This window comes from Chiloscyllium plagiosum, unplaced genomic scaffold, assembly GCF_037043375.1.
Source record: "Chiloscyllium plagiosum isolate Xiang-an unplaced genomic scaffold, Cpla_swu_hap1 HiC_scaffold_27, whole genome shotgun sequence".
Classification (NCBI taxonomy): Eukaryota; Metazoa; Chordata; class Chondrichthyes; order Orectolobiformes; family Hemiscylliidae; genus Chiloscyllium; species Chiloscyllium plagiosum.
This window is the reverse complement of record NW_028270165.1, coordinates 88,427,999-88,447,330: the sequence shown is the minus strand read 5'-3', so window position 1 is coordinate 88,447,330 and position 19,332 is coordinate 88,427,999. Positions and strand designations below refer to the sequence as shown.

The 19,332-nt window shown below is 45.6% G+C and overlaps 1 protein-coding gene across 1 annotated transcript in view; it reads right to left on the bottom strand.

The window, feature by feature from the left end:
* Positions 1–14,693: 14,693 nt before the first annotated feature.
* The window catches only part of LOC148144900 (uncharacterized), a 492,750-nt gene continuing 488,111 nt past the window's right edge, over positions 14,694–19,332 (bottom strand). The window contains exon 3 of the transcript XR_015751670.1: positions 14,694–15,840. The gene's annotated coding sequence lies outside the window, so the exon portion shown is untranslated. The remainder of the gene's footprint in view (positions 15,841–19,332) is intronic.

The following is a 19,332-nucleotide window of genomic DNA, read 5'->3' as shown; positions in this document are numbered from 1 at the left end:
ACAAACCTCGACTGCTTTTAAGTGTTTCATCTTTAGAATGGGTTGCAGGTTTCAGTTCATTAGTATGTAAATCCCAAAACTTCTTTTAAGTCACAGTCTCGAGATAACTTCAGGATTTACGAAGAGGTGCCATCTCAGCTCAGACAATGCATGAAAGATGTGAGGTTCGAGTCTGTCTTTAGTCAGACTGATTCTGTTTCCAAAGTAGGAATTTATAAAATATTACATGGATTGACTGTCTGCAGATTGTGCACTTTTTGAGCAAAATAGAATTTATCTACAAACATAATTCTGCAAATGCAAATTCACCCCATAGTCTTATCTATGTGTGCATGCATGAGAGTGAGTGAGTGTGTGCATACGCATGAGTCTGGCTGAGAGAATGTGTGTTTGCGTGTGTGCATGCTTGGTAAAGTGAGAGTTGCAGGAGTATTAGTCTGTGAGAGGATGTGTGTGTGGGTGAGAGTGTGAGTGGGTACATGTGTGTGCATCTGAGAGAGCACGTATATCTGAGAGAGTGCCTGCGTGAGTATGTGAGAATGTATGGCTGTGTGTGAGAGACAGAATGTGTACAGTGTAGTGGGGTCACCTGTAATGTAACATGAACCAAAGGTCCTGGTGCAGGCCAACCTCATGGGTTCCAAACTTAGCTATCAGTCTCTGCTTGGCCACTAGAAATGATTAAGCAGTTACACAATAGACACTGGAGAGGGCAGGGTGAGACTTGTCTTTCGATTTGCAAAAGGTGGAAGGTTCTGGATGATGTGATCCAGGGCAAACACATCTTGGAGGACCTTCAGCTCAGAGAGGTGGAGCTGGAAGACAGGTTGCTGACACGCTGGGAAGGCAAGGCGGAAAGTTAATCAGATGTTTTTTATTCCGGGAGATGGTCTTTCCCTCCGGACAGAGCCTTCTGATGGGATCAGTGGACAGGGTCAGTGGGGTGTGAGCCCGGGTCAGGCAGGTAAAGGTGATCTGAGAGAGGGCTGCAGGGGGGAGGAGCTAACTGTGCGGTGGGAGGAGCAAGAACAACGTTAGTGAGGGGAGGTAAGGGACAGAATAGTGACGGGGATTGCCTCCGTTCTCTGCAGTTGGCAGCAGGAGCACAGATGGTATCGGAATCTGGTGCCAGGATTCAGGAACCAGTGTGCTCTGGGCTGGAGAAGTGGGAAAGGGAGGTGCAATGGGTGTGGTCCAACGATGTCAGCAGGAGACAGCCTCTGCTGAGGGCGCATGAGAAGTTAAAAGCTGCAAAGACAAAGCAGAACCTCAAAGCAGTGGGTGGGATGGTGGCTCAGTGGTTAGCAATGCTGCTTAATAACGCCAGGAGCCTGGGTTTGATTCCATCCTTGGGTGACTGTCTGTGTGACGTTTGGCATGTTCCCCCCCTTGTGTCTGTGCTGGTTACCTCTGGGTGTTCTGGCTTCCTCCCACAGTCCAAAGATCTGCACTTTAGGGTGGATCAGCTGTGCTAAGATGTGCAGGTGAGCTTGCGTCTTGGATGACCATGTTAGTTTCGGTTCCTTCATTTGTAAATCCCAGAACTTTTTTAAACTTACATTCTTAAGATAGCTTTTAACAATAGATGTCATCTCAGCTCAGATAATTGAAAGTGAGAAATTAAAGTCTGTCTGTGTCCCAATGTTAGGTCAGACTGATTCTATTTCTAAAGTGGGAGCTACAGAATCTTACATGGATTTATGCAGTTTTTTAGTAATTCGGAATAAATGGACTTCTGCAAGGAAGTGTACAAACAACTGACCAGGAACACGACAGGCAACTACCAGCTGATCTGACCAAAGAGCACAACTGTGAACTGACAGCATTCATCAAGACTTCTGATCCAATCCTTCCAGAAGCTCAGCACCCACGGACTAGTTGAATCCGTGGATGTGTCAGTACTCTACACCAGCATTCCTCACGATGATGGCATCACGGTAACAGCCTCAGTACTCAATACCAACAAATGCCAATCTCTGAGCACTGTCCTACAACTCATCCGCTTCATTCTCAACCACAACATTTTCACCTTTGGCAACCAGTTCTTCATCCAGACACATGGAACAGCCATGGGGACCAAACTTCCACCCCAGTATGCCAACATTTTCAAGCACAGGTTCGAACAAGGCTTCTTTTCTGCACAGGACCTCCAACCAACACTATACACCAGATATATTGATGACATTTATTCCTCTGGACCCATGGTGAGGAGTCACTGAAACAACAATACTCTTTAGTATCTGTCTCATTTTTGAATATATGCAGCTCAATCAAGGATGGGTATCTCAGCACTTCTCTGTATCCGCAAACCACGGATAACCTGACAGTGCTACACTTCTCTCATGAAACATATTAAAACAGCCATCCCCTCTGGACAAGCCCTTCGCATACATAGGATCTGTTCAGGTGAGGAGGAACATGGCAGACACTTGGAAGTACACAAGCATGCTCTCATAAGAACGGGGTACAATGTTCAACTCATCAACTCCCAGTTCCAATGTGTCACAGCAAGAAACTGTAATGACTTCCTTTAGGAGACAGACACGAGCTGCAACCAAAATGGTACCCTTTGTTGTCCAGTACTTCTCAGGAGCCGAAACACCACGCCACATTCTTCACAGCCGGCAACACATTATAGATGAGGATGAGCACCTCGCCAAGACTTTCCCCACACCTCCACTTCTCGCCTTCAATCAACCGCCAAACTTTAAACAGATAATTGGTCTCAGAAAACTGCCTGGCCTTCAGGACAACATGATACAACTCTGTCACGGCAGATGATGAAAGACGTATCAGAATGTTGACACGATTACCACCATGACACGTGAGGACACCACCCACCATGAGTGCAGGAGGTACTCATGTGACTCAGCCAACATTTTTTATCTCATACGCTGCAGGCAACGATGCCCTGAGTCTTGGTATATTGGTGAGACCAAGCAGAGGCTACAGCAACAGATGAATGGACACTGCACAACAATCAACAGCCAGGAGTGTTCGCTCCCAGTCGGGGAACACTACAGCGGTCTGGGACATTCAGCCTTGGACCTTCGGGTGACCATCCTCCAAGGCAGACTTCAGGACAGGCAAAAATGCAAATTAGCCAAGCAGGGGCTGATAGCCAAGTTCGGTACCCATGGAGATGGCCTCAACTAGTACCTTGGGTTCATGTCACACTACAGGTGACCCTACTATACTATGCATTCTCTCTCTCTCTCTCTCTCTCTCTCTCTCTCACACACACACACACACACACACACACACACACACACACACACAAGCATGCATTCACACAAATACATGCTCCTCCAAACCAACACACTCACACAGACTCTCTCTCATACACATACGCTCTCTCAAATGCTCCCTCTCACACACACACACACACACACCCTCTCACAGACTTATACCCCATTACACTCTCTCTCTCTCTCACTCACTCACACACACATACACACCCTATGACAGACTTATACCCCATTACACTCTCTCACACACACATGATCACACGGTTTCTCCTGCACACACACACATAAAAGTTTGTGGGTTGAATTTGTACTTGCAGAATCGCATTTTATTTTGCTCAAAAACTCATACACGTAAGATTCTCTAATACCACGATAGAAATAGAATCCGTCTGACCTAACATTGGGACACAGACAGACGTTAACTTAACACCTTCAATGCATTATCTGATTGAGATGACACCTATTGTTAAAAGCTATCTTGAGAACGTAACTTTTGAAAAGTTCTGGGATTTACATGTGAAGGAATCAAAACTAACATGGTCATTCTAAAAAATGGTCGAGGTAAGCTAAAGTTGTTTAATATTCCATTCCATGACATTGCAATCCTGTTGCTATAAAGTCTGTGTGTTATGATTCTGCTCCACAACCAACCGATGAAGGAGCAGCGCTTCGAAAACTAGTGATTCCAAATAAACCTGTTGGGCTATAACCTGGCATTGTGTGATTTTTAACTTTGAAAATCTGCAGTAATGCCAACGTCTCCATACAGCGCATGCTACTCGGTGTCAGCAACGCACTGCGCATGTTCCACAGTGTCAGCAAGACATTACGCATGCTCACACAACAAGCGGAAACACTCCGTGACCTTGTTTTGATGGACCAATGAGAAGTTCTGGAGGACCGGATGGAGACTGATCCTCCTGCCAATCACAGCAAACCCATCGTCTGGATGCGGAAGTAGGACAATTAACTTTTGAAGTTGCTGCTGCTGCTCCTCTCTGAACGAAGATTGAGCTTCACCCCAACTGCAACTTCCTTCCTCTCTCCAACATCTGTGAGTACAGCACACTCTTTTCTCACCCCCTTCTCCATTCCGGGGTTGAGCTGTTGACTTGCAGGAACTGAAGGGAAACGAAGTGAATCCAGGGAGGGGACAGACTCTGGGAAAGTTAGTCCAGGTCTTTTTTCAATGGCAAATACAGGAGAATTGACATTTCAGGCTCGAGCCTTTCATCAGCAATGATGTGTGGATGAACAAAGGGGCCTCTGCGTCCTTCTAATCCAGTCAATGCAAGTTGTCAGACAGGTGCAGCAAGTAGTGAGCAAGGCAAGTGGTATATTAGTAAGAGGAATTGAGTTGAGAAGTGGGGACCCCTTCCTGCAGTTTGGGCATAATTGAATATATCCAAGGCTGAGTTCATCTGATTTTTGAACAACAAAGATGTGATGGTTATGGGGGAGGCAAGACCAGTACAGGTCAGTTACAGAAACAGACCCTTCAGTCCAACTAGTCCATGCTGACTATGTTCTCAAACTAAACTGGACCCACCTGCCTGTGTTTAACCTATATCCCCCTGAACCTTTTATATTGGAGTCATAGAGATGTACAGCACAGAAACAGACCCTTCGGTCCAATTTCTCCATGCCTATCAGTTATCCTAATCTCGTCTGTTTGCCAGCCCTGGGCCCCATAATCCCTCTAACCCCTTCTATTATAGACCAATCCAAATGCCATTTAAATTCTGTAATTATACCAGTCTCCACCACTTCCTCTGGCTGGTCATTTCATATATGCACGACTCTGTGTGAAAAGGCTCCCCTTAGAGCTCTTTTATGTCTTTCCCCGTTCGCCCAAAACCTTTAGTTCTGCACTCCCCCACCCCAGGGAGAAGACTTTGTTTATTTACCCTATCCTTGCCTCTCATGATTTTATAAGCCTCTAAGGTCATCCCTCAGCCTCCGACGCTCCAGGGAAAACAGCCCCAGCCTATTCAGCCTCTCCCGAGAGCTAATTTTTTTCAAACCTGGCAACATGCTGGTAAATCTTTTCTGAACCCTTTCAAGTTTCACACCGTCCTTCTGATGGGCAGGAGACCAGAGTTGCACACAATATTCCAAATGTGGCCTCACCAATGTCTTGTAGAGCTGCAAAATCACCTACCTCCCAACTCCTTTACTCAGTGCTGTAACCGATAAAGGAAAGCATACCAAATGCTGCCTTCACTATCATATCTACCTGGGACTCTACCTTCAAGGAACTATGAACCTGCACTCCAGGTTTTGATCTGGGACTCCTTACAGAGACATGGCTTCAGGATGACAAGGATTGGATCCTAAATATTGAGGGGAGATGTGGCATTCAAGTCGAATGGGAAGCGAGGTAAAGGTAGAGGGTTGACACTGCTAATCAAAGCACTGATCACAGGGTAGTCTGGTGTCAGCTCGGATTTCAGGTCCTGGTTTCTTTGTCCTCTATTGATCTCCCTGTTCCCACAGTTGTTGTCTGTTCTCAGCTCTGCTTCATTTCTGCTGAAGCTTTAACCTCCTTTGACACCTTCTGGAACAATAAATCATTCAGTCAATCAAAGTCCAATCCACAATCTCCCAGCCTGTAAACCATCCAGACAAAGAGTATCATACCAGAAAATATAACAAAATAAGTGAAAAGTTAGAATTAAATAGGTGCTTGTGTCTGTTCATTGGTAAGTAAACTAGAATTAGGGGTCTGCCAGGATTCTTATAGTGCCCTGATTGAAGAATTCTCTCTCCCTTACATCTAAGTATTAGTACCCAGCTATGATTTATAACAATATTTACATCAACAGAAATAAAGCATCTGTTATGCAATAGACATAGAGATATACAGTATGGAACTAGACTTTTTCTCTCTCTCTCATGTGCACAATCTGCAGGCAGACAATACATGGAATATTTTATAAATTCCACTTTGGAAATAGAACCAGTCTGACTCAAAAACTGGGATACAGACAGACTCTGGCCTCACACCTTTAATGCATTGTCTGAGCTGAGTTGTCATCTTTTCTTATAAAACCTTAAGTTATCTTGAGCCTTAGAAGAAGTTCTGGGATTTACATATTAATGACACCAGCAACTCATTCTAAAAGATGAAAGACTTTACAATCCAGGTTTCTTCAATGTATCATTTCAGTGGCATGACTCTGTAATGTTTTGCTGTAAACTCAGTGTCTTATGATCTTATACTCCACAACAACCTGATGAAGGAGCAGTGCTCCGAAAGCTAGTGCTTCCAAATAAACCTGTTGGACTGGCGTCATGTGATTTTTATCTTTGCCCAGGTTAGGGTGGGTTGGCCCTGCTAAATTACCCATAGTGCTCAGGGTTTTGCAGGTGTGGGAGAATTGTTAGAAGCGATTTGATTCCACCTTCTCATGACTGTCTGTGTGAAATTTGGTATCTTCTCCCTCTTCTGTCTGCGCGAGTTACCTCTGGGTGCTCCGGTTTCCTCCCACAGTCCAAGGATCTGCAGTTTCAGATGGTTCGGCTGTGCTAAAGTGTCCAGGGATGTGCAGGTTAGAGTGGGTTAGCCATGGGGAACTGCAGGGCTGTAGGGTAAGTGGATGAGTCTGGGTGGGATGCTGTGTGGAAGGTCGGTGTGAATTTGATAGGTGAAATGGCCTGCAGGGATTATATAAATCTTCTGCTTTAGCCATATGTGGATTGAGAAATGATTGCTGTGGGAGGAGTAGGTTCCAGTTCATGGGACACTGCCCCAGTCCTGGGGAAGGTGGGAATTGTGCTGTCTCTCTCCCCACCCACTGCCCCCAACCATTCTCTCTCATCCCGCAACTCTCTGCCCCCCATTTTCTCTCTCTCCCCTTCATTCTATTCCTCCACCCTTTGACCCCCAAGTCTTTCCGCCCCCACCACCCTCTGTTCCCCCCAGTCTCTTAATGGCCCCACACTCTGTCACCCTGTCCATTCTGTATCTCTTCCAACTCCCACTAAACTTTCTCATGCCTCGAACTCTCTTTGATCGCTGTATCAAGCTCTTCTCAGAAGAGAGAGAGAAAATGGTTGGTGATGACACTGCCTGGGAGATGGGGGTGCACGAGAAATGGCTGATCTTTCAAATTGAGAATAGCTAAAATAATATATTCAGAAATAGCATTAAAGTTTGAACGCATGTTCAATTTTATATTAAGACAAAGCTGCAGCCATCTTTCTCAAACTTGCATTGAACTATGTGCAGTTGAGGACAGGCTGTTCGGGGTGAATGAGGCTTTTGCCTAAAATGTCAATTTTCCTGCTCCTCGGATGTTGCCTGACCTGCTGTGCTTTTCCAGCACCACATTCTTGACTCTAATATCCAGCATCTGCAGTACTCACTTTCTCCTGTTAGGGGTGAATGGCCGATTCCTAGTCTTGAAAAATTGGTTCTGTTAGAAGGTGTAGAGGTGTATTCTACCTTCAAGAGAGTTGAAAAGCGAGCAGAACCACCTGACGTAGCACCAAACGTTGTGAACAAGGTAACAATTTAACATTTGGTCAAACAGCTCAGCTGGGTTGCCTGGAGACAAAAACATACTCAATTTTGGCCAATCGATTTAAATCTTGCCCCAAAATACTGAATTCCAATCAAATTTGAATTTAGTATTTTGAGAATATTGGTTAGCACTGCTGCCTCACACCACCAGGGTCGATTCCAGCCTTGGGTGACTGACTGTGTGGAGTTTGCACATTCTCCCCGTGTCTGCGTGGGTTTGCTTTGGGTGCTCCAGTTTCCTCCCACAGTCCAAAGATGTGCAGGTCAGGTGAAGTGGCTATGCTATATTGCCCGTAGTGTTAGGTGCATTCGTCAGAGGGAAATGGGTCTGGGTGAGTTGCTCTTCGGAGGCTCGGTGTGGACTGGTTGGGCCGAAGGGCCTGGTTCCGCACAGTAGGGAATTTAATCTAATCTAATATTAACACCAATGAAATGATTTGATGCTTTGGAGTACAAAATCAAAAAAAAAAAGTTGAACAGTTACAGGAGAACTGTCAAAAGACCAACAAATGTAGGCTGCTAGTGAGAACTCTGAGAGGTACCTGTCCAGAGAAGGAGTCTGCACAGAGAAAAAACATCGACACCGACCTGGAGAGCAAATCTACAGAGGAAGGTACAAAGAGAAGATTTAACAGCTGGCTGGTCTTGAAGTTTGAATCTTTCGGTAAATCTTAATCAGGGGTTTTTATTCGACTGGTATTATACAGGGGAAGGTAGAAGATAGGTTAGAGAAAGGAGTTGTAAATTGTTGTTAATTAATTATTCTCCGTTAGACGTTAATAAATAAAGTTGTTAATTTTAACTTTAAATACTGACCTTTGGGAATAGTTTCTTGGTTCTTTAATTTTCACAGATTACCACATGGGTTAAACCTTCTCTCTGTTGCTGGTTTAAATTAGGTGGGGGAGGTTGCACCCAGTGTTGTAAAATTTGAGGGCTTTTGTCCGAGATTTGAACTAGTTTAGACAGATTTGAATAGATTTGGCAGTACGAAAAATCCCAGCAGATTTAAACACTTGCAAGTTAGAGTCCTAGATCATTAAATAAAACTTTAAATAGTGACTTTTAGAAACAGTTCCTTACCTCTTGAATTTTCATATTATCACATGGGGTAAATCTTTTTTGGGTTTAAATTAGTGGGGGGTGCAGTCCGTGTCATAACAGTTCTGACGATGTAGAAATAGAGTAGTGGAACATGGAAACAAACTGTTTGTTCCGTGCCAGTCGGATATCCTAAATTAATCTTGGCCCATTTGCCAGCTCTTGGCCCATATCCCTCCAAACCTTCCTGTTCATATACCATCTAGATGCCTTTTGAATATTGTAATTGTACCAGCCTCCACCACTTCCTCTGGGAGCTCATTCAATCCACGCACCACCCGCTGCGTAAAATAGTTGCCCTTTAGGTCCCTTTTTATTCTTTCCCCTCCCACCCTCATGTAAATCAATTGCTGCTTTTTCTGAACAGGCTCAGTGGCTGGCATTGCTGTCTTATAGCGCCAGGGACCCGGGTTTGATCCCAGTCTTGGGCAACTGTCTGAGTGGAGTTTGCACATTCTCCCTGTGTCTGCGTGGGATTCCTTTGGTGCTCGGTTTCTCCCCACAATCCAAAGATGTGCAGGTTTAGAGAGGGCACTTAAGGGGAATTAACTTTCACACTTTTTTTCTACTCCTTCGGTCCCTTTTAAATCTTTCCCCTCTCACCTTCAACCTATGCCCTCCAGTTTGGGAGTCCCCTACCCTGAGGAAAAGATGAGTCGTCAAATAAAATGCAAAAGGAATAAAATGTGGAGCCGCAGGATAAATATAAAATGTCGCTCCAGCCTTTCTTGTCTCCGATTGTCATTTGGGCACAAAACCTGTCGGTAACACCAGCAACTTCACAGAGCATCTTGCGCATGCTCCTCGGTGACAACGCACACTGCGCATGTTCGCCGGTGTCAGCAAAACCTGCGCGTGCTCCTGGCTGTCCGCGGAAATTGCGCGTGATCTATTGTTGGGCCAATAGGAAGCCCTGGAGGACCGGAAGGAGCGCGGTCCTCCTACTAATCAGAAACACCTTTATTGTGTGTGTCTCTCTCTTCATCTCAATTTATGGAGGGGACAGATTCTGGAAAAGTTGGGCCAGGTCTGTGTCTCAGTTGGCAAACTCATGGAAACTCACGATGTGAAGTGATAGCATTCCCTGTGGGGGGTGGGGAGGGAAAGCAGAAAGGAGATGCATTGTTTAAATGGTGATATATTGGGATGTGGAGAAAGTGAGGACTGCAAATGTTGGAGATCAGAGTCAAAAAGTGTGGTGCTCGAAAAGCACAGCAGATGAGGCAGCATCCAAGGAGCAGGAGAGTCAGCGTTACAGGCACGAGCCCTTCATCAAGAATGTGTATAAAGGGGCCTCAGCGTCCTTCCATACCAGTTAATGCCAGTTGTCAGATAGGTGCAGCAAGCAATGAGGAAGGCAAGTGGTATATTAGCAAGAGTTCAGAACTGGGGATGTCTTCCTGCAGTTATGGGATCATTGAATATATTCAAGGCTGAGTTCATCTGATTTTGGAACAACAAAGAAGTGGACGTTTATGGGGGAAGGCAAGAAAATGGTTTTCAGACCATTGCAAAACAGTTACCGAGTCAAACAGCACAGAAACAGTCCCTTCAGTGCAACTACTCCATGCTATGTTCTGAAACTAATCTAATCCCATCTGCCAGTCTTTGGCCTATATCCCTCTGTCACAAAGCTGGTCCTTTTTTCTAAAAGCTGGTCCTTCTTCACAAGGATGCTGTGTCCTTGGTTTTTTTTCAGAGGGGTGGTAAAAAGTCCCAAGTTCCGAAGCGACTGGTTTAGTACAGAGATGAAAAACGGTATTGAGAGGCATTTTTGGTTATGTGTGAACAGGTGAGACTTGAGGCCAAAGCTTTTATGTTTTAGAAGTGACCTCTACAATGAAAGGGGAGTGGTCAGTCCTGAAAGCTGAAGTCTTGTTTGGGTGAGTTAAGCAGTGGGCTGTGTGGAGAAAGGCTGCTAATACTGTCTCCTTCTGCCCTTCTAACTTCAACTGTAAGCCTCTGTTTCAGTTTTACTTTGTTTAAGGGTTTTTTTTTGGTACTGTTGTGTTCAAGCATTGCGAAGAGTGTGAAGAGTTTCTCCACAACTTGTACTGTACTTAATAAAGTTTGGTTGTTCACAGAAGTTGGCGTATTGCAGTGTAAGAAGCTCAAGCAAAAGAACTTAACAAAGGAACCTAAGGGATAAGTCTTTCATGCAGAAAGTGGCGTGTTTAAGGAAAGAGCTGTCAGAGGAAGTGGTGGGTGCTGGTACAATTATGACATTAAAAGGCATCTGGATGGGTATACGATTAGGAAGGATTTAGACGATATGGGCCAGATGCTGGCAAATCAGCCGAGATTAGGTCAGGTTATCTAGTTGGCACGGATGAATTAGACCAAAGGGTCTGTTTCTGTGCTACATATCTTTATCACTCTGGCTTGCCACTAACATTTGCCACATCTATATGTACACTTTCTCTCTGGTGTCAGTGTCAATGCCTTGATGTCTCATTCTTAACCGGACTGGCAGTGATGATTTTTGTAATCTTTTCTTACAGACTATCTTGAAGACAGAAGTTTCAAAGTCAACAGATAAAGGGCTCAAGTCCAAAATGTTGATTTTCCTGCTTATCTGATGCTGCTTGCTGTGCTGCGCTTTTCCAGCGACGCATTTTTTGACTCTGAATCTCCAGCGTCTCCATTCCTCACTTTCACGTCAATGTCTGACAGTCACTCAATCCACCAGGACCGCAACAATTTTCAACTATGATTCTGTGAGAAGGAGCAAAGCTTTCTTTTTGCTTCCTGTTTGAGTACGGGGGGACTGGTTGAAAGACCCGACTGTTGCAGCGCACTAAGTGTGGAGCCTGAAACAACTCTACTGCCTGGAAAGAAGAATTCACGGCGGGGTTGTACACGTGTGTGTGTGTGTGTGTGCAGCTGAAGCTTCGGCCATGGAGAAACCCGAGGCAACACTCCCCGTTGAGAAACCATGGAAGTGTGGCAACTGCGGGAAGGGGTTCCGTGTCCCATCTGTGGTGGCGGCTCATCAGTGCAATCACACTGGAAAGAGGCCGTTCTCCTGCCCCGAGCGGGCGAAGGGCTTTACTTGCTCCTGTGTCCTGCTGGCCCACCAGCATATACAGACTGGTGAGAGGACGTTTTACTGCTCCGTGTGCGGGAAAGGGTTCACTTGTGTGGACAACCTCCAGACCCACCAGCGAATCCATGCAGGGGAGAGGCTTTTCAGTTGCCACGAGTGCGGGAAAGCCTTTAGCAATTCCTCCGACCTGCTGAAGCACCAGCGAGTCCACACGGGGGAGAGGCCATTCAGCTGCCCAGAGTGCGGCAAACTTAATTGTCCTTTTGTCATGAGGTTATTAAGCACTTAGCTCATCGGTCTCAGGAAACAACTTGTTGTTTTGCGTCCTTCTTCCCAGGGATGGGTAACTACCAGAAATTAGGCCATTCAGCCCATTGAGTCTGCTCCACTATTCAATCATGGCTGATATGTTTCTCAACTCAATTCTCCCCGTAACCCTTGATACGTAAGAATGATTGAATGGTGGAGCAGACTCAATGAGCTGAATGGCCTCATTTCTGCTTCTGAGGTCTTCTGATGTAGCAGTTTCTCAGTGGCCCTTTTGTTTCTTGGTCCAGAAAGAGTTACTGCTGACTCAGGGAGTTTGGAAAGTTCTGGAGTTTACAGGACCACACCACATTCCTCTCTGCCTCCTCCCGAGATACTGGCAATTCCCAAGATCCCTTGGTATCCCTGAAAACAATCGAGGTATCTGTAAATCTCTGCTGCTACTCAGGAACAGAAAGATTATGGGGAGAGACTATGGAGTTCTACTCCAGGATTCTCTCAAGGTAAACTTACAGGTTGAGTCAGTGGTTAGGAAGGCAAATGCAATGAAGGCATTTATTTTGATCAGACTTGAATATAAAAGCAGGGATGTACTTCTGAGGCTCTGTGAGGCTCCAGTCAGGCCACAATTGGAGTACTGTATGTAGATTTGGGCCTCGTATCTCAGGAAGGATGTCTGGCCCTGGAACATGTTCAGAGGAGGTTCACAAGAATGGTCCAGGAATGAAAAATTTAACATATGAAGAACATTAGAGGACTCTAGGTTTATACTTCATGGAGTTCAGAAGGATGAGAGGGGATCGAATTGAAACCTACAGAATAATGAACGGCGTGGATGTTGGGAATATGTTTCCATTGGTAGGAAAGACTAGAAACTGAGGGCTCAGCTTTCGCGTCAAGGGAAGACCCTTTATTAGATTAGATTACTTACAGTGTGGAAACAGGCCCTTCGGCCCAAAAAGTCCACACCGGCCCGCCGAAGCGCAACCCACCCATACCCCTACATTTACCCCTTTAACCTAACACTACGGGCAATTTAGCATGGCCAATTCACCTGACCCGCACATCTTTGGACTGTGGGAGGAAACTGGAGCACCCGGAGGAAACCCACGCAGACACGGGGAGAATGTGCAAACTCCACACAGTCAGTCGCCAGAGTCGGGAATTGAACCCGGGTCTACAGGCGCTGTGAGGCAGCAGTGCTAACCACTGGGCCACCGTGCCGCCCATTAGAACAGAGGGGAGAGAAACTTCTTAAACCAGAGTGTGGTGAATCTATGGAATTCACCGCCACAGAAGGCTGCGGAGGCCAAGTTACTGAGTATATTTAAGACTGAGATAGATAGGTTCTTGAGTATCAAGGGGATTAAGGGTTACGGGGAGAATGGGGTTGAGAAACGTATCAGCCATGATTGAATGGCGAAGCAGATTCAATGGGCTGAATGGCCTAATTTCTGCTCCACTTGTCTTATGATATGCTGATGTGTGGAGGGGTGAGGAGGGGGAAAAAAAAGAGATGAAGAGAGAAAGACAGTTAAAGTGAAGCTCGATAGTGATGAAGAAAATATAAGAATTGTATGATAAATGGCAGAACACATCGGAGCACTGGCATACAGAGGGATCTGGGCATATAGATCCGTGGAAGTGGTAATGCAGGTGGGCATGGTGGTCAAGAAGGCACACAACATGCTTCCTTGAGTGTAAGAGTTACGTTACAGCTCTTTATTCTGACCACATTCGGAATATTGTGTGCAGTTCTGGTCACGGTGCTACTGGAAGGATGTGGGTGGTCTGGCAGAGGGTACAGACAAGGTTCACCAGGACATTGTCTAGTCTGGAGGGCTCTCGTTATGAGCAGAGGAGGCATAAACCTGGATTGTTTTCTTTGGAAAAACAGAGGCTGAGAGGAGACCTCGACAAAATGATGAGACACACAGATTGGCTGGACAGGGGTGGCAGGGTAGCTCAGTGGTTCGCACTGACGCCTCACAGTGCCAAAGCCCTGCGTTCGATTTTAGTCTCAGGCAACTATCTGTGTGGAGTTGGCACATTGTCCCTGCACCCCACCTCCCGTGTCTGTGTGGGCTTCCTCCGGGTGCTCGGGCTTCCTCCTACAATCCAAACTTGTACAGGTTAGGGTGGATTAGCGATGCTAAATTACCCATAGCGTCCAGGGAGAGGCAGGTTAAGTTGGATTGTCTGTATGTAAATTGCCCCAATGTTCAGGGATGTGTAAGTTCGGTGCATTAGTCAGGAGTAAATGTAGATAATAGGGGTAAGGGAACGGGTCTCTATGTGTTAATCTTTGGAGGGCCGGTGTTGACTTGTTGGGCTGAATGGTCTGTTTCCACGCTGGAGGGATTCTGTGATAGTCAGAGGCGTTTTTTCCCTCCAGGGTGGAAAGGTCAACTAAAAGAGGGTACAGGTTCAAGGTGAAAGGGGGACTGTTTGGGGGAGAAGTGGTGGGGGTGAGGAATTTACACAGAGGTGGTGGGTTTCTGGAACGCACTGCCAGTGGAGGTAGTGGAAGCAGGCATCTTAACAATGTTTAAGGTGTATCTTGATAGACACATGAAGGGGAGGTGAACAGAGGAACAGAAACCACACATGGGCAATAAATAGCAGGTCTAAGTAAGAATTAAGAATTAGCACAGGCTTGAGGGTGTGTGTGTGCCTAAACCAAGTGAGAAGAGCCTGTGACTGTGCTGTATTGTATTGATACAGCTTTCCCCCACTATTTGAAAGTAGAGTGTTCCTTTCATAAGCCGAAATGGGCCTAAAGCGAAGAAGCAATTACCATGAATTAATTTATATTATGCCTTTCTTTGTAAAAGTGACAATCCTCTTCGGATTTCTTTCGGTTTGTGAGAACAGGTATTAATGTAGGTCTTTTGTAAAAGTGAAGTAGTGTAAAGTGACTTTCGAAAAGTGGGGGATACCCTTATGCAGATGGAGGGGAGATGGGGGAGCAATGAAGAGGGGTGGATGGAGGCTCAGGTGAAGAATAAACACAGAGACCAATTGAGCCTGGCCCTGTGCTGGAGACTCAATGGGACAGAGACAAATGTATCTATTTCAGGTATACCTGCAGTATGCTCCATCCAGGATAAAAACAAAAATGTCCTTCATCTGCTTCAGCATACAGGGCAGATGAGCAGTTTCTCCACAATGTGGACTAGGAGGTGATGCGACTGAGTGAAGCCTTTCCTGTGCTGAATGCAGGTGATTGGCCGCTGCCCAGTATATAAATGCTGATGAATATCAGGCAGGCGGGGAAGGGAAACCGTTCCTACACTCCCTGCATTTTCATGATTTCTCCGAGTGCAGGTATACTCGTATTTCTCCAGGTTCAACAATCAGTTGAAACTTGCTCACACTTGCAGCACAGGTGTGGTGTTACTGGTGAACTGGTAATTGGAGGACTCTCATTCAGTCTGTAAAGCATGTTCCAGTCACTACTCTGGTGTGTGGGTATGTGAGACTCTGAGTTTCCAGTCACACTTACGTTAAAAACCTAACTAAGCAGACAGACCTTCTCCCCTTTGATTTCAAGGCCATCAATATCCAAGTCCTGGTGAATCAAGCGACTGTCAGACTTCGATGTGATGTTTGGTCTGAGATTTCTGCCTCCAAATTCTTCTCTTGTAATATTCCTGTGGAAAGAGATTGCAAAGGTCATCGCTGTCAGTCCACAATAGAAAATCAAAACACACAATTCTAGTTTCTGTGGAACATTCTTTCCTCTCTTAATACCCAAGATCTTTGTGCTGATCTTTATGTAAATGTATACAGCAGGGTAATGTGGTGGATTGCATACTCCATGAAGAGTCCACTCAAGTTGCTAAAATGGACATCTATCATGCGGTATTGACGTTCTTACTGAAGATACACAATATTCTGCTCTACAATATTACGAGCCCAGCAACAACTGCAAATCAGGCTTTGAGAGCTATAAACATTCCATCAAATATGTAACATATACCCCAGACTTATCTGTCTTATATTAACGCACGGTTGTCTTAAATCTGAGTCTTCTGGAAATGTAAGTTTTAAGTGTGACTTTTTGTAAAAGAAGCTGTCATTTTGGACTCCTTCCATGCCATACTGACTCTATTACTGGAAATACATCCATACTACACCAGGATTCATGGATCAATGACGTGAGGCTAATCTTTACCCTCTTATAATTTTCTGTTACATAAATGTTTCGATGAATGCCAACGCTTTTCACCAGTCATAGAGTCAGAGACATAAAGCACAGAAACAAATCCTTCAATCTAACTTGTCCATGCCAATCGGATATCCAAAATTAGTCTAGTTCCATTTGTCATCACTTGGTCCATATCCCTCTAAACCCTTCCTTTTCATATATCCATCCAGATGCCTCCACCACTTCCTCTGGCAGCTCATTCCATACACGCATCACCCTCTGCAAAAAATGGTTGACTGCAAGGTCCCTTTTAAATTTTTCCCCTCTCGCCCGAAACCTATGCCCTCCAGTTCTGCACTCCCCCTATCCCAGGGAAAAGACTTTGTCTATCCACCCCCCTCAAGTTTTTATGAACCTCTTTAAAAAAACACACACTCAGCCTGAGATGCTCTAGGGAAAACAGCCCCATCCTATTCAGCCTCGCCTTGTGGTTCAAACCCTCCTACCCTGGCAACAGCCTTGTGAATCTTTTCTGAATCCTTTCAAGTTTCACAACATCCTTCCTAGAGAAGGGAGACCAGAATTGCACACAATATTTCAGAAGAAGCCGACTGAAACTGACTTTTGCAGAGTTTGCTCCCTGCTTGGATTCATACTCTCTGCCTCCCGTTGCTGCAAGTGAACAGTGCTTCCCCCCTTCTCTCTCCCTCCCAGGATAAGGAATGGAAAGGAGGAGACATTGCTTCACTCCCAGATTTTACCCAGAAGAGTCCCCCTACTGTCTGAATGCGCAAGTTGGACCATGAGCTTCTGAAGCTACTGCTGCTCCTCTCTTTCTCTGAATGAAGATTGAGCTTCACCCCAGACTGCAACTCCCTTCCTCTGTCCAAACATCTGTGAGCACAGCACATTTTTGTTGAAGTAAGGCATCTTTCCTGAATGTTACAATTAAAGGGGTGTCTTCCCCCTGATATTCAAAGGGATGGTAAGTCAGAGACGGGCCACGCCTTGTGTTGTGTGGCATGTGTGACAGTTGCAACAGGATGTCCCAACTCCTATGCTCAATTCAAAATTTGTGAGAAGGTTTGTAGCTCGGGTGCTCTTTTTTGTGGTTCTGTTCGCCGAGCTGGGAATTTTTGTTGCAGACGTTTCATCCCCTGTCTAGGTGACATCCTTAGTGCTTGGGAGCCTCTCGTGAAGCGCTTCTGTGATGTTTCCTCCAGCATTTATAGTGGTTTGTCTCTGCCGCTTCCGGTTGTCAGTTCCAACTGTCCGCTGCATTTGCCGGTGTATTGGGTCCAGGTCAATGTGTTTGTTGATAGAATCTGTGGATGAGTGCCATGCCAGAGAACAGCCAGGGAATTCCTAAAGGCATGGCCTCTAGGCATTTTTACAGCGCCACATTTTTCAACTCTGGATCTGGGACAAGGTGTGTAGTGTGGGGGTGGGTGGGGTGGGGGGAGGGGAAATAAAGAAACTGGTGAAATCTATATTGATCCTATGTAGTTAGTGGGTCCCAAAGCAGAAGACGAGGTGTTCTTCCTACAAGCGTCAGGTAGCTAGAGCTTGGAGGAGAGGCAGCCGAGGACTTGCATGTCCTTGACGGATTGGGAGGGGGGAGTTAAAGTGTTCAGCCACAAGGTGGTGGGGTCATTTAGTTTTGGCGTCTCAGAGCTGTTCCCTGAAATGTTCTGCAAGTTGGCGTCCAGACTCCCCAATGTGGCAGAGACCACATCGAGAGCAATGGACTTATAAATAAATCTTATAAACAAATTGCACAAATCTTAGCCTGCTAGAGTTATTTTCTTTAATTAAGTTAAAGAAAATTTTAATTAAATTGGGTGACTACATGAAACGGTTTGTTGGTCAAACTCACATCCTCCTCCTCAAATGAGACAATGCCATGAATATCAGTGAACTGCTTTTTTTGTTAGAACCACAAGTTCTTGATTTATTTTCACAACTTACTGATATTCACATCTGCACATTCAATGTCAAACTCTGACATCAGAAATGACATACCATTAATTTTTTCTGACAATAATCCAACAAATAAATTAATAACACAGTGAATACCAAGTCTCATTAATATGAAATTAAATTTGACCAAATAAAATGTAAAATCAGGATGGGAGATAACAAATGGGGGAAGGGCAGAAGGCAAGAAATGCAGCATCATAGAAGGTGCTCCTCCAGGGAGTGTATTTTACCAACTACAACTGCTCAATATAAACAAACACTCTGACATGATCCTCCGGTTTTAATGTAAACCATAGCCCCATACAGTAGGTACCATTTAAATAAGTTAATAGATACAAGCCTTGACCAAATCCAGCCTCCAGCCGGACTCCCCGCTTCTTGGAGCTCGGACCTTCCTCCAGCTCCGGGTTGTTGAGCTCCTGGGCTCCGGCTGCCGCCGAAGCCGCGGGCGCCGGCTCTCTCTCCTCCACCGCCGACATTTTTAATTTGTTTTCTCATTCACCCGGTAACCGTCACCTCCCCCTTCCCGGGCCCCGGGAATTACACACAAATAAACAATAAACCCCACCGGGGACTGCCTCCTTTTCTTCACAACTTTTGTTTGGAAAGTTCCGACTTTAATTTGAAATGTATTTTAAAGGTATTTTCTGAGGTAAACGATGCCTGTCTGCCCCCCTCCCTCCGTCAGAAACCGCCCGCTGAGTCGATGAGAAAACCGCAGCCTCGCGCCGCCATCTTTGTTTTTCTTCTTCTTTCCGTCTCCTCCTTCAGTGACGCGCGTCATCTCCAATCAGAGCGCACCTTACTCCACCTGACCAATGGCAGCTGGCATTCCGTGTCGTGTTGGTCCCACCCTCGGTAAACTCTCTCTCCGATTAGTCGGTACCGACCACAAGCTTTGGGATTGGTGGGGAATTTCACAATCATGTCAGTGTATCCACCCTTTTCATTCCCGTTCATTCTTTCAACAGCAGATGACCCAATTTACTGCAACGGGCTCTGGGGCTATAGTGGT